Source organism: Jaculus jaculus, chromosome X, assembly GCF_020740685.1.
Source record: "Jaculus jaculus isolate mJacJac1 chromosome X, mJacJac1.mat.Y.cur, whole genome shotgun sequence".
Lineage (NCBI taxonomy): Eukaryota > Metazoa > Chordata > Mammalia > Rodentia > Dipodidae > Jaculus > Jaculus jaculus.
Window position 1 is genome coordinate 110,351,747 of NC_059125.1, and position 15,112 is coordinate 110,366,858.

At 41.5% G+C, this 15,112-nt stretch overlaps 1 pseudogene; it reads right to left on the reverse strand.

Moving 5' to 3' along the window:
* Positions 1-9,101: 9,101 nt before the first annotated feature.
* LOC101598880 lies at positions 9,102-10,142 on the reverse strand (annotated as a pseudogene).
* Between the last annotated feature and the right edge of the window lie 4,970 nt (positions 10,143-15,112).

Below are 15,112 nucleotides of genomic sequence, written 5' to 3' on the forward strand. Positions count from 1 at the left end.
AAATTACTTCCTTTCTAACATCTTTGCTGAGAGTAAATGTTCTTGCTAGACTTTTCTTGCATGTCTACTATTGTCAGTTGTATTATTCTCCCTCACTAGAACTTCTTGGTCAATCTTATGTCAAACTTCAGAGCTTTGTGTAGTACCTACAACATAAAAAAAAATAGCCCAAGAAATACAAAGTAAAATAATAAAATAAATGCTTGGTAGAAAACTGGCTTTTATAGTCAATATCAGGTGAAAAAAGAGATTGTGTTTTAGAAATTATTTGCATAGACTGTGGCTTGTGAGGAACAAACATTTTTCTGAGTTTGAACTATTAGGAGTTTTGGCAAAGTTTGTAATGTAAGATTTCAGAGGCTGGAGACTTGGCTCAGTGGCTCAGACATTTGCCTGCAAAGCCTAACAACTGAAGTTTGATTCCCCAGGACCCATGTAGAGCCAGATGCATAAAATGGCACATGCATCTGGGGTTCATTTGCAGAAACAAGAGGACCTGGTATGCCCATTCTTCCTCTCTCTCACCTTTAATCCTAGCACTTTGGAGGCAGAGGTAGGGGGATCACTGAGTTTGAGGCCATCCTGAGACTACATAGTGAATTCCAGGTCAGCCTGGGCTGGAGCAAGACCCTACCTCAAAAAAAAAAAAAAAAAAAAAAAGATTTCAACTTTTTATTAGCAGTTGAATAATTAAAATGTAATTTTAATATTGTACTTAGGGTGAAACTTGAATAGTGGAAATAAATATCTGTGCCACACAGCTAATGAGTTTATTAACAAAAGAGAATTTTCATTTCATTACATGACTTTCAAAAGGCTTTGAAATGTTTATATAGCAAAGCTCAATGATAACAATTGATGTAAGAGGTGGCACAGTGTTGAATGTACGAACAATAATAACAATATAACAATGGAAACAAAGAAGGAAAAATTTAGCTCGATTCTAGTTTCAAAAATCCATATTTGAGCTAAGTGTGGAGGCCCATGCCTTTAATCTCAGCACTCTGGAGGCAGAGATAGGAGGAAGACAGTGAGTTGGAGGCCACCCTGAGAATGAAGTACAGGTCATCCTGGGCTCAAGTGAGACCCTATATTGAAAACAAACAAACAAACAAAAAAAAAATCCATATTTGATATAAAGCTTTGAGTAGAGTTGTCACAAGCCTAAGTAACTAATGAGTGCCATCTGTTTTATTCTTTGTTTGAAACTAATAGAAAACACTTCTAATGTTAAGAGCAAATTTTTATACCCATTTTTTTCTTTATTGGATATGTACATACTCCGTGTGTAAATAGCACATGTTGGTACCATCTTTACCCTCATCCCTGTCCCCCCTCCAAAGAGACCCTCCTTGTTGGAGATGCCAATTATCCCCATGGGGATTGTGGGTTGTGTGTTGTGGGGGTAGTCATCAGTTATGGGGAAGAGGCAATGTCTCTGTGTGTAATGTCTGAACTTGTAGCTGTAGCAATCTTTCCACCCCCTCTACCGTGAATTTCCCTGAGCCATGTTGGGTTCGTTTTAGGTGTACTTCAGTGATGAGGTCTTGGGAGCCTCTGTGTCTCTGGATATCTGGTTTGGTAAGAGATGAGTGTTCTCTGTGTCTATCTCCTTCACCCTTGTGCTAATATCAGGTTCACCAAGAAAACAGCACTCTTGCTCATTTCCCCAATTCCTCTATGGTTTCAGTTGGGCCCTGGTGAAGTGCAATGGGCTGATTCTCTCCTCAGGTCCTGCGTCCACTTGACAAAGAGAAGCAGATTCTGCAGTGGAGAGTGAAGTCAGCACCAGATAAATGGGATACCATTATTAATTTAGAGACAATTTAATAGGTGTAGACCCTCTTGCAGCCCAAGATTTGTGGGAGCTTGATATTAGAGAATGAACTCATTTGTTAGACATGATTCTGACTTGTTTCCCAGTTCCAGTTATGGGTTCCATTCCACTGAGCAAATCTGTTAGCCAATCCAAGAGCAGCTGGTTAGTCACCATGGCTGTGTCCACTATTGAACTCATGTGAGCATCACGTCAGATTGCTTGCTGCTGAGTAGCTTAGACCATGAGTTGCTTGAACAGATGTTGGCCATTTCCCCCCAGTAGCTCATGTAACACCTTCTGGCACCAGACAAGCTAACTGTCTGGGGACTGGCTAAGAGCAAGAATTTTTATACAACCAGCCTTCAACAAATATTTTTTGTGCTCCTCTTTTGTGTCAGATTTGCTTTTAGAATTTAAGATACATCTATTTCCCAAAGAGACGAAATTCTTGGTTGAAGAGGTAATTGTTGTATGAGAGGAAACTCAGTAACCACAATATGATGTCCACATGTGTGTATGTATCGGGGTAAGTGGAAATAGGGACAGTGGTGAAAAAACAAAAGTAGAATTTTAGTTAGAGAGGCATGGGAAGTCCTGTTTCATTAGATGACATTTGCACAGAGATATGAAGGGAGTAAGGGAGTAAGCGAGTAGGTCCGTGGGGTCATTTGGGAAAAGGGTATTCCATGTAGTGAGGAGAGCATTTGTGAAGGCCTTGAGGGCAGTGTGTGCCTGTCCAATGGGAGGCATACCAGGAGTGTCAGCGTGACTGAACTGTAGCAATCTGGAAGAAAGAAGTGGAAAATGATGTCTGAGTAGTGGCAGTGGTGACAGTGTCTGGGTAGGATAGTAGAAAAGGGGGATCCACAGAAGACATGATATAGGGCCCTCTAAGCTATATTGAGAGGAACAGCCTTTGGTACTTACAAACAAGTGAGTAGCATAATCTCATCAGTATATGCATTTATATATCTATTATCTGTCTTCCTTCCTTCCTTCCTTCCTTCCTTCCTTCCTTCCTTCCTTCCTTCCTTCCTTCCTTCCTTCCTTCCTTCCTTCCTTTCTTTCTTTCTTTCTTTCTTTCTTTCTTTCTTTCTTTCTTTCTTTCTTTCTTTCTTTCTTTCTTTCTTATCTATCTACCTACCTATCTAATATATTGTCTGTGTAAACTATATCTTTCAGTCAAATTTATTCAGATACTTTTTTCCCCCTAGGCCAGATTTTGTTTTATTTTTGTTTTTCACACATCATATTTTCTTATGTTCTAAAAGAGGTCCTTTTCCCCTTCAGAAAAACGGAATGGGGAAGACAGCTCACAGTGGGGATTTCATTGAAAGAAGGCCCCCGTCAAAAGCAATGTTGAATGTTTGCTTCCACTTTTCAAGTGAGGTCTGAATTTCATCTTGGGGCGAAGGTACTGGGGGAGTGGCCTTTTTGACTTGGTCAGGTGACAACACAAACTTAAATGTAACTCAGGTTCCATAGTTGTAGATGGATTTTAGGGTGCAGTATATATGGGGAGAAAGAAGGAATGGAGTGCTGTAAAAATGTGTGTATATTCTTGTCTGCATCCTACACTAACGAAGGGGAAGAGCTCACATTCAGATTCGGGTGCCCTAGGCCACATTGTAATTCAGTTCTTTGTTTAGCATCCACAGAGCTTGATCAGAACAGTAGCTGAGACATATTTAGATAATTAATAACAATAATTATTATGCCTAATCATAATGACTCTCATTATTAATTTTAAACACTGCCAGGATAAGAAGTACAGCAGTGGCAGCAGTAGCAATGAAGTTCATGAATGCTACGATTTACTTGGTGCCTGCCCTGTTGTATAGCAGTTTCCTCCAAATTGAAATACTCTTTCCTATGGGAAGCTCAGGAGACTCAGGAAGTCACCAGGTTTGGGAAAAACACTGCAAGATTCCACCATCAGGTTCCATAAAGGGAAAACAAATGCCTGGAGAGACTCGCCTACCAGCCAAGCTGCCAGCAGGTGGTGCAGTGTGCTCCCGAGATGCAGCTAGCACGAGCTGTCACCTATGCTGGGGTGGGCTTTCCAGTGATGCAGCTGCCTTTGAGTTGTCCATGCTCTGTAAGTGAGGCTTACACCCTGCGGGTGAGGGAAGGGCATCTTAGAAGGCAAGCTTGACAAAGTGGCTATTGGGAGGTTGTCATCCAGAATTCTAGATAGTGCCATTGCTTTGGTGTGTCCTTGCTCTGTAAGTAAGCCCTCCCCCCTGACGGTACCTGCAGGGGTAATCAGAAATAGCCAGCTCCACCTAAGTAGTTATGGGGAGGTCGTCATCCAGGATGAGATGAGACTTCTTGGTTGTGTGGCGGTTTGGGGTCATCCATTGCTCCTGTAAGCAACTCCTCACCCTGCTCTGTAAGTAAGTAACTGCTATAAACTTATTGGTTCACCAAACTGGCTTTGGTGCAGTTGTGCTTTGGTCTAATTTTTGCACTCCCTGAGGTGAATAGACATGTATTTGCATTGCCCCAAGAAAAAAAATTCTTGGGGTGCCTTACACTCTACATACTTGAATTCTACATGTTAATCACAACTACCTGTGAAGTGGTACTTACTGTTTTAAAGTCGCAGAAGGCTAGGCATAAACCACTTGAATCCCTAAAAATATTTTATTTATGCTGTCAGTATATTATGCCACACTGCATATATCTTGTTTTGGTAAAAAGTGAACGACACAGAATAAAATAGTCCATCAATGACTTAGTTGTCTTGTTTCTGAGATGTTAATGAGAACAGTGATTTAACCAAAATGGCCAGTGTTAATTAACTATATGACATTCTAGAGATTGTTCTAATTTCCTTATGTCCATTATATCATATAATCTTTACAATATCCAGCCAAAGGAACAGGAACACCATGATGTGAAGTAATTTATCAGAGGTCACATAGCCTAGTTAATGGTAGAACAGAGACCAAACCTAGATTTGCCTCCAGGACCAGAGTTTTAAGTTTTTGCTGTTTAGATTTGCAATCCAGTTAGACTTTGAAGGGCAAAAGGAAAATATGGAGCCCAAAGAACTACAGTGAGAGCCCAAAGATTGCAGGATATAGGGAGCAGATGGGTTGCAGGGTACTCTTCTGAGGTACAAAAAGAGTGATCTGGGGGTTCAGATAGACAAAATGGAGTAGAATTAGCTACAATCAGCCATGGTAATCTTCTTAATGGTCCTACTATTCCTGGACCTATTGCTCAAGGGCTTTCATGATACTCATGCCAATTTTCATTGTCTCAAAGATCACATGCTTGCCATCCAGCCACTCAATTTTGGCAATGAGACTAAAAACTGTAAACACCTGTGTTTGGTTTAGCATTTCCCATAGACATGCATGTTTCAGATGAAGTTCTCCTCATGAAATTTCTCCTCAGAGATGGACTTGCCACCCGTGTCACTGTGGCATGTGACATCACCACCCTGGTACATGAATCTCAGAATAATTCTGTAAAAGCAGGAGATCTGATCACCAAATCCTTTCTGTACAGTGCTTGGAGTACAAAAGTTTTCTGTTGTCTTTGGAACTTTGTCTATAAATAGCTTGAAGGAGATGCACCCCAAGGGCTTCCATTGATGGCATGCTGAAGAACATGGTAGGGGTGACTGTGGTTGGCAGTGAACAGTTCCAGGGTGGAATCTACAGTCTTTAAAGTTTATTGGATTGCTGTGTAAAAACGTAAAAATGACACATATCAATGGGGTAACATATATGCCACATCATATTTAAAAATATTAAATATATATATCATATCATATCATATCATATATCATATATCATATCATATCATATTTAAATCAGGTTAAACATAGCTGTCTCCTCAAACATTATCATTTTTTTAACCTTTCCTCACCTTCCCATATTACCAAGCTTCTGGAAACCAACATGCTACTCTCAAGTTCTGTGAGCTCAACCCTTTTATATTCTCACACAAATGAGATCATGCGATACTTGCCCTTGTGTGTCTGGCTTATTTCACTTAATATAATGATCTCCAGTTCCATTAGTGTTATTGATAAAAAGAGATTTAACCCTGTTTTGGTGGCTGATTACTATTTCATAGTCTATAAGCAGTACATTTTCTATATCCATTCATCTGGTGATGGACACCTACTTTGTTTCTTGGATAGTGTGACTAGGGTTGTAAGGGACATTAGAGTGAAAATGCCTCTTCAACTATTGATTTTGCTTCCTTTTGTTATATACACAGTAGTGGAATTTTTGGATTAGATGGTAAGCTTTATTTTTATTTTTGTTCTTGGATTTATAACTTGAAAATATTTTCTCTCATTCTATGGCTTGTATGTCTTCTCTATTGTTTTGTTTGGTGTGCAGAAGCTGTTTAGTCTTATATAATCCCATTTGTGTATATTTATTTTTGACTTCTGGGCTTTTGGGGTCTTGTTTAAAAATTGATACCCATCCAAATGTTCTGGAGCCTTTTATGTTTTTTTAAAATTTTATTGTTGTTATTAGTGATTTGAGAGAGAGAGATAAAGAGGCAGATGGGGGAGGGGGCATGCCAGGGCCTCTAGCCAGTGCAAACGAACTCCAGACATATACGTCACCTTGTGCATCTGGCTTACATGGGTCCTGGGGAATTGAACCTGGGTCCATTGGTTTTGAAGGCAATCATCTTAACTGCTAAGCCATCTCTCCAGCCCCTTTCATGTTTTTTTTTTTAAATTAGTTTCATACTGACAGGTTTTACATTTAAATTTTGATATGTTTTCAATTAATCCTTGGTGAGAGATAGGACATCTACATTTATTTTTCTGCATATGACAATACATTTCCCCTAATACCATTTAGTAAAAAGGCCATCTTTCTTCAATGTGTGTTCTTAGCACCTTTTCCAAAAATCAGTAAGCTTTAGATATACAGCTTTAGTGCCAGGCTGTCGTCTTGTTCTATTCCACTGGTCAATGTATATACTTTCATCACAAGGGCTTGTGTTTTAAATCATTGTGGTCTATGACTAAATTATGTGGCTAAAAATAGATGGATGCATCCAAAATCTTTCAAAATGAATTAGGTGCAATATATTTCACAAAAATTTCATTCATTTTTATTTCTTAGTTTGGAAACATATAGTCAGAAACACTTGGTTCCCTATGTCCATTTGGAATAGTAATATACTCTAAGTCTCTGTAAACCTGAAGCACAATTGACTCTGTCATCTAGGTCATCCTTCTGACAACCAGCCACATTATTACCTTGATCTGTCCACATGATCCACATGTTGTTTATCTAATCATTTGAACTGTCTGGTCCTTGAGACCAATGATGGCCATGGTATGTCTATCACTTGAATATGTCATATGTGGAAAATACATTTGTTATTTTAGTCTGTCTCGTACAAGTTATAAAAACAGTAACAAGGACAAAAGCAAAGATGGATTGCTGAAAGCTAAAATAAGGCAAGAGAGGGAGAGGAAGGGCAAAAGAAGGAGGTAGAGAAAGGGACAGGGGGAACTCTGCCAGTGACAAAGTGGCAATACTTTACTACCATAAGCCTTTTAATAGCCTGGAGTCTACTGTGGATTCAAAAAGATGTTTTCCTTCCTCTCTCCTAGAAGAAGAGAACTCTCTAGAGAATGCTCATCTTTTTTTCTTTTGAGGTAGGGTCTCACTCTGGCTCAGGCTGACCTGGAATTAACTATGTAGCCTCAGGTTGGCCTCGAACTCATGGCGATCCTCCTACCTCTGCATCCGAAGTGCTGGGATTAAAGGCGTGAGCCACCACGCCCAGCTGAGAACCTCACTTTATTTCCTCTTCATTTACTTCCTTGTTCTAGCAACTCTCTTCAGGCAAGACAAAATGGGAAAGAAATTGTTCATTGAAATAAATTGTATTGTAAGGTTGTGGGTATTAGAAGGGATTTTTAAAATTTAATTTATTAGTTTTCTTTTCTGCAAATACAGGCAGTTTGGTACCATTGTTTAGGCTCATCCATGACATACCCCCTCCCATTGGACACTCCTTGTTGATGTAAATGGGTCGTGCATTGTGGAGTTAGCCCACAGTTATTGGTACGATAAATGTCTCTGCATATCATGACCCAACATGTGACTCTGACATTCTTTCCGCCCCCTCTTCCGCAAAATTTCCCTGAGCCATGTTGGGTTCATTTTTGGTCTGCTTCAGTGCTGAGGTGTTGGGGGCCTCTGAGGCTTTGGCTCTCTGATTTGGTAGGAGTTGATTTTTCTCTGCGTTGTTCTCCCTCCCCTTTGTGCTGGTATCCGGTTCACAGGAAAACATCACCCTTGCTTGTTTCGCCATAGCTGGAGCTGGGAAACAAGTCAGAACCATACCCAAACATAAGCCCACTCTCCAATATCAAGCTAGAAGGGATTTTTTTTACTTGTTTATTCCAAGCACTTGGTTGAAGACCTGGTGTATAAGAACATGGTTGTTGAAAGAACAAAGGTTTGAACAAAGCTTAGGCTACAAAGGTAGTGTACATAATGCCAACAGCACCCTACATGAGCATAGTGAGAGCTAGTGTTATCACATGTTGAAACCAACTTTTCCAGTAGTGAAGATATTTGACACACTTGGCTGGTAAGGGGGTAATTCCTGTATCTCTTCATTCTCCATGTGCTTCCTTCATGAACCTGCATGCTATTCTAAATAGAGCGTGCAGCCCGAAGGAAGAAGGACCATTCTCACCTGTAGCTTTTATGCTTAACTTGCCCAGAAACTCTTAATAGTGATAATTAACCCATTAATTCAATAATTTCACATTTCTCAAAGATTCATTTCATAACAATTGAAGCCATGGGCTTGAATCCTCCTCATCTTTCTCCTCTGCATTCCTCCAGTTTGATGTCTCACACCGTAGAAAAGTGTCATGCAGTTGGCTAGGAAGTTCCAGAGCAGTGGACAAAATTTCATGGGCAAGTTGGGAATGTAACTCAGTAACACAGCATAAGTTCTTGGATTCAATCCCAGCACAGAAATAAATTCAAGGATAAACCAAGTTTTAGAAATTCGGAATCTTCTGAAAACTTACTTTGAAAGTATATCTTAAGTTATATATGCATTTTATCTTTATATATATGTATATATCTTCTTTTGAGGAGGCTAATTTATTTCTCAACTCTCAGTCCTTCTTTCCCAAAAGCAGTATCCAATGACTGAAACCTGAGGGGTTTACACCTGGGCAGATCCCAGGAAGTAGATGTTAAAGTGCCCAACTCAGAGGTCCAAGTTCAGACTTCAGCAGCAGACAGGCCAGACTCCACCAAAGTCAGAGTTCAAGGTTCATATACGTCCTCAGATCTCATTCCCAGGTCCTGTCCTTCTCCTCCCTCTTCTGTTCTTCCTCTTCAGTGTAGTGACCCGAGGGACCCTCTCTCTCTCAGACATAGCTGGGTGTCCCGAGCTGAGAAGTGTGTGATTCGGGGCTGGGGTGCTGATCAATAGCCTAACCCTTCCTGGTCCCTCTTGAGCACAGTGGGTATAGGGTTGACACGGCCTTCACCCTGAGGTCCCAGTCCCATTCTTGGCTCCCAGCACACCCTCCTTAACAATAACTTGAAGCCAGGGCTGGAGGTGGGCACTCCAAGGGGAAGGTTGGGGGATCAGGGACCCCTGGAAGGTGACAGCAGTAGATGTGCAGTGGTTGGAGTGTTCAAAGTGGGAGCCACAAGTCTGGTAGAACTGGGGGGAGGACGAGAAGGACCGGTTCTCTGGGCTCCTTGTCTCTGTGACTCTCTGACCATGCGCGCCCCCTCAGGAAGGGGAAGCCTGCTTCTTCAGACAGCCGCACAGCTTCCTTGCCACCCAGCTCGCAGACTCCCACCCAGACAGGTCCCCCACCCCCCGCGGTCCAACACATAGTGCACAGCAGCCCCCTGGCCTGCCCAAGCAGCACACATGAGGGGGTTCCACCAGAAGGTACCCCTGGCATTGATAGTTTGTCTAGCTGTCCCTGCCTCCAACAGCCTTCGAGGTTCTGCCAGGTCCCCATCCCGGGTTGCTTTCAGGATCCACTAGGTCATCTTGTTCTTGGTTTCACGGGATCTCCTTTGTTATGATACTCCTGCTGCCACTCCTGCTGCAGCCTCCCTCAATCTTCCTTTTTTCTTTCTCTCCCGGGCAGGCTCAGAAGTAGATCTCTAGGGTTTAAAGGCAATGCTCTCATCTGCAAATAGAGCCTCATAGAATGCCCGGGCTGCAGCTCCATTCAGGGCAGACTCTGGTGTCTCAGGCTGGGACTGCTGCAGCCCATCCTTCCAAAGGTCACTGGGGTTGTTGGAGTGACTATAATGAGGGGTGGCTTGGTCATAACGTTAGGAAATAACAGCCCGACCTTTTGAATCTTCCTCAATCCTATTTTGGGGGTTTCCTTTTTCCAAACAGAACTGACGTGACATTATTCCGGAAGATTTCGCTGCAAGACAGTGCGCACCGTCTCACTTTCCGTTCAGCAAATCTTATTTTATATTTATACAGTCTTCCATTTTTGAAAGAATGCCCCAATACGCCAAAGAGATTTGTACAGTCATTCAAATTATGTAAAAAAGTACATAAACTGCTTTAATTTAAGCCTGTTTTTCTTTATTGACTTCTTCTTAGTGCTAGGCATTTATCTTTAAGAACCAATAAAACATTTTCCTGGGCTACAGAGATGGGTCAGAGGTTAAGGTGCTTGCTAGCAAAGCCTAATGACCTGGGTTTGATTCCCTAGTACCCATGTAAATCCAGATGCACAAAGTGGTACATGCATCTGGAGTTCATTTGCAGCAGATAAAGGCCCTGGAACACCCATTCTCTCCCCCCCCCTTTGCAAATAAATAAAAATGTTAAATAGAACATTTTCCTTTTACAACATTTTATTTATAACATTTGCCTTCAGCACATTATGTTTACAAGTACTTTCATTTGCTGAGATAATCTGCTAATATTTTAAATCACTTTTCTTTTTGACTTTTGGTCAGCATTCCAGAATAATTAGAACTACCCCATGCATGAGTACAACTAATTCTCTGTGTGGCTTGAATTTACTAGAGGGTTTGATCTTGTTTCTAGCATTTACTAGCTGTTTGAACCTGGGCAACTTTTTCAGGCTTCTTGTGCTTCAGTCTGGTCATTCCTTCTCATTTGTAAGACAGAAATGATAAACATCTCTCAGAGTTGTTGTAAAGCATACATGAAATGTGTTAAGTGCCCAGAACAGTGCTTAATACCCTCTTCTGTATTCTGTTTACATTCTTTAATGTCAGCAATCCCCAACAGTTCCCTGGGGATTTCATGTCTTCAGAAATGAAAAGTGGCTTCTCTTCACAAAAAAGTTGGGGGACCTTTAGATGCAATCAACTTTAGAGATTATTTACATGACATTTATTTTTTTGCATTAATGTCAAGGAAATCTTTTGACTGGTATTTTAGTACAAATAACAGAAAATGTATACAGTTAAAGGGAAGTAAGGCTTACGTAGACAGTGCTAAATGTTAACTGACAGAGTGTTTAGTTTACTGCGATCTGTGAGGACCATTGATTCATGCCACAGAAAAAAAGTAAAACACAATGAAAATAGGAATGTCATACTGTTCTTAAAGTTCATTCATTTGTATTGATTTTTCCCCTTTTCTCTGTAATGTCCTCTGGAATTTCTAGGTCATAGCTTATTTTTAAAGCATAAAACAAAAAGGAGCAGCTTGGAGAGGAGGAATGAGGAGTGACTGCTAATGGGTATCCAGTTTCTTTTAGAAGTGATGAGAATGTTCTGGAATTATAGAGTAGTGATAGTTGCACAACTCAGTGATTATACTAAAGTCTGCTGAACTGTGCATTTTTTCAGGTTTTCCAAGTAACATTTTTTATTTCCTCCTTGGTACAAACATTTCAACTTTTTCAAGAATCTCACTAACCTAAATTAACTGTCTTTCCCATTTTGGGCAAGAGATGGATGACTGCCACTCTACCCTGGAACAGTTCATGGAAAAGAAACTCAAGCACCTGGAGCAGGGGGACACTCAGCCTCCTGCAGCCTGAAGTGGAGCTTTCTCCAGTTTCTGTGTCCTGCTCCTGCACTCAACTGCTCTTTGTGCTACCTCCAGTCCTGGCGGCAGCCTGCCAGGACTGACTGCTAGACAACACCATTGACTGTCAGGAGCTCCATGTCAAGGGCCCAGATCAACTTCAAAGGTTTACCTTCTTGTCCATGGTAAAGTCTACGATCTGCACAGTCTTGCCATTCTGAATCCACAGTGAGGACTGCTTGGGAGAAGTGAAGCCACTGCTGTGGTGTTCAATGTGGCTCAGTGTTGGAGAGGAGGTGCAGGCCAAAGCAGGGGGACATCAGGTAGTGATGATTCAGCAGCTGTTCTCCTCCAGGGCTAGGTATTAGGCCAGAGCCTGTGTGGTTTGGCCACAGTTGAAGATTGTGGAAGAGAAGCAGTCTCATGACTGAACAGGCCAAGTTGAAACTCTGCAAGACTCATTCTGTCATCTCCATCTTGATCCAGTTTGTTAATTAGGTCTTCAAGTTCCTCTTTCTTTCTTTCTTTTTCTTGTTTTTTAAGGTAGGGGCTCACTCTAGCTCAGGTTGACCTGGAATTCACTACGTAGTCTCAGGGTGGCCTTGAATTCATGGCGATTCTCTTACCTCTGCTTCCCGAGTGCTGGGATTAAAGGTGTGCGCCACCTCACAAGCTAAGTTCCTCTTTCTTGAAGCCTGGGAACTAGATACTCTAGAAGGCCACAGCTGGATCCTTCTCACTCAGGTGACCACTGCTGAGACTGTCAGTGCACTCCCAGAGTCCATGGAACTGCTTTTCAGTGTGTTGAAAGAGGGCGGCAAGAATTCTGTGGATTCCTAAAGCCTTCAGAGCTCCAGGAAAGCAGCTATTCTGGTGCTTCAGGTTACTCCCGAGGCAGATCTTCAACACCCTTTCTCCATGTATCTTGAGGTTCTTCATGCTTTCCAGAGGTGTGGAGCACTGGAGCAGCTGCCTCAGCCAGCTTTTGGCCTGCTTCTCTGATCTGTATTTAGCCGTGGTGGCAGAACCACAGAGATCAGATCTGCTCCACACACTGCATACTGTCAGGAGCTACTCACATATGTTGGGGGACACTATAGGAAGCAGTGAATTCTAAAGAACTCCTTCCTTCCCCCAAGGGGCCAATACCAGAATTCAAGGACAACAAAGCCACAAACCTTCTTCACATTGCTCAGTATTTACACCAGTGAAGTGGTCATTTCTAAGGAGTGACAGAAGCTGCTCTTCTAGGTGAACCTTACTGCAAAGTTGACTCAGCTCTTGGTCCAGCAACATCCCTCATAGGGTCACAGCTGCTGTAGACTTTACTGAGATGTAAGAGAGAATGGTCCTCTACAATATACTTTATGGCAAGTGATTCTATACCCTGCACTCCAAGGAGGCCCTTTGGCCATGTAATTATGGGCAACACAGGGATACAGACCTTGTTCAGGGTGGGGCTCTGCGTTGTACATTTAAAAATGGTGAATTTTATCCTTTCATTATAGATAAATAGAAAAAAATTAAATAAATGGAGAATAATTTTGATTGTGTAACCAATATAAGAGAGCATCAGGGCTGGAGAGATGGCTTAGCAGTTAAGGCGCTCGCCTACAAAGCCAAAAGATCCTGGTTCGATTCTCCAGGATCCAGGTAAGCCAGATGCACAAGGGGGCGCATGAATCTGGAGTTTGTTCGCAGTGGCTGGAGGCCCTGGCATGCCCATTCTCTTTCTCTCTCTCTCTTTGTGCTTCTTTCTCTCAAATAAATAAATTATATATATATCCCAGCACTCGGGAGGCAGAGGTAGGAGGATCACCATGAGTTCGAGGCCACCCTAAGACTACATAGAGAATTCCAGGTCAGTCTGAGCTACAGTGAGACCCTACCTCAAAAAAAAAAAAAAAAACAAAAAACAAAAACAAAATAAATAAAAGAGCATCAATATAAAATGGGAGGGTTATATGAAGCAATATGCAATATGATCATTATGGGGAAGAAGGGTGTTAGTGGGAGGAGAACCAGAACTGATAATTGGGAGTAATAAAATCAAAATACATTTGTATATGTGCATGAAAATGTTTAAAAAAATATTTTTTGAGGTAGGGTCTCATGCTAGCCCAGGCTGACTTGGAATTCACCATGGAGACTCAGGGTGGCCTCACAGCAATCCTCCTACCTCTGCCTCCTGAGTGCTGGGATTAAAGGCGTGTGCCACCACACCTCGCAAAAATGTATGTATTTTTAAAAAGCCTATGGCAAAAACATGGAGATATAGCTTAATGGTTAAGGTGCTTGCCTGGGAAGACTAAGGATCCATGTTTGACTCTCTAGAACTCACATAAACCAGACACACAAAGGTGAGGCAAGAGCAAGGTGGCACATGCCCACTAGGTGGCGCAAGCATCTAGAGTTCTATAGTAGTGGCTGAGGCCCTGGTGCACCAATTCTCTTTCCCTCTCTCTAAAAAATAATTTAAAAAAGCCAATGGCTGTTGAGGTCATAGGACCTAGGTGGCAAGGTACAACTGTTGTTTAACTAAATGGATATCTTGTGTCCATCAATTTACTCTCTAATTATTTATACTTATTCCTATAAGTTGGTGCTACTCACATCTTTTGTTAGAGAAGCTTCTTTTTGCAGTTGGTAGTGACTATTGGAGAGACTCAAAATTCATCAAAGTGCTGAGAAGAAGTCACTGTGGAGTGTTCATTGTTAAATGAGACATCTGTATCACCCACTCTATGGTTCAAGAAGCATTGTGTAAGAAGGGAAAGAAAGAAATGTAAGACCCAGGGCATAGCTAGGAGTCCTGTGAAATGCTGTCTTCTGGACATGACATGACCATTGCATTTATGACCTCACAGCAGCTATGGTTACCTGTACAAGACCCAAAGAAGAATGAACCCTTCAAAATTCCATCCTGGACTGTAGAAGAGGGCATGAGGTCCCCATATCTCCATGAGATATTGTTGGCAGTTAGTGGTCTGCAGTGGTGTAGCCACTGGTAAATCACACATGCTTTGATAAATAACCTCCTACCCATTCCCAAGCAGGCAACTTTAATTAACATCAGTGGGTCACACAAATACACAAAGTACAAATATATCAAAGTAGAAGAGGAATTACTTAGGAAGAAGAAGGGATTCAGTGGGAGAGGTAAATAAAAAAAGGTAATGGGGTGAATGTTTTCAAAATACACTACTTACATGTATGAAATTGTGAGTAGATAACATTTAAATTAAAAAATAAATTCTACCAGGCACAAACCTT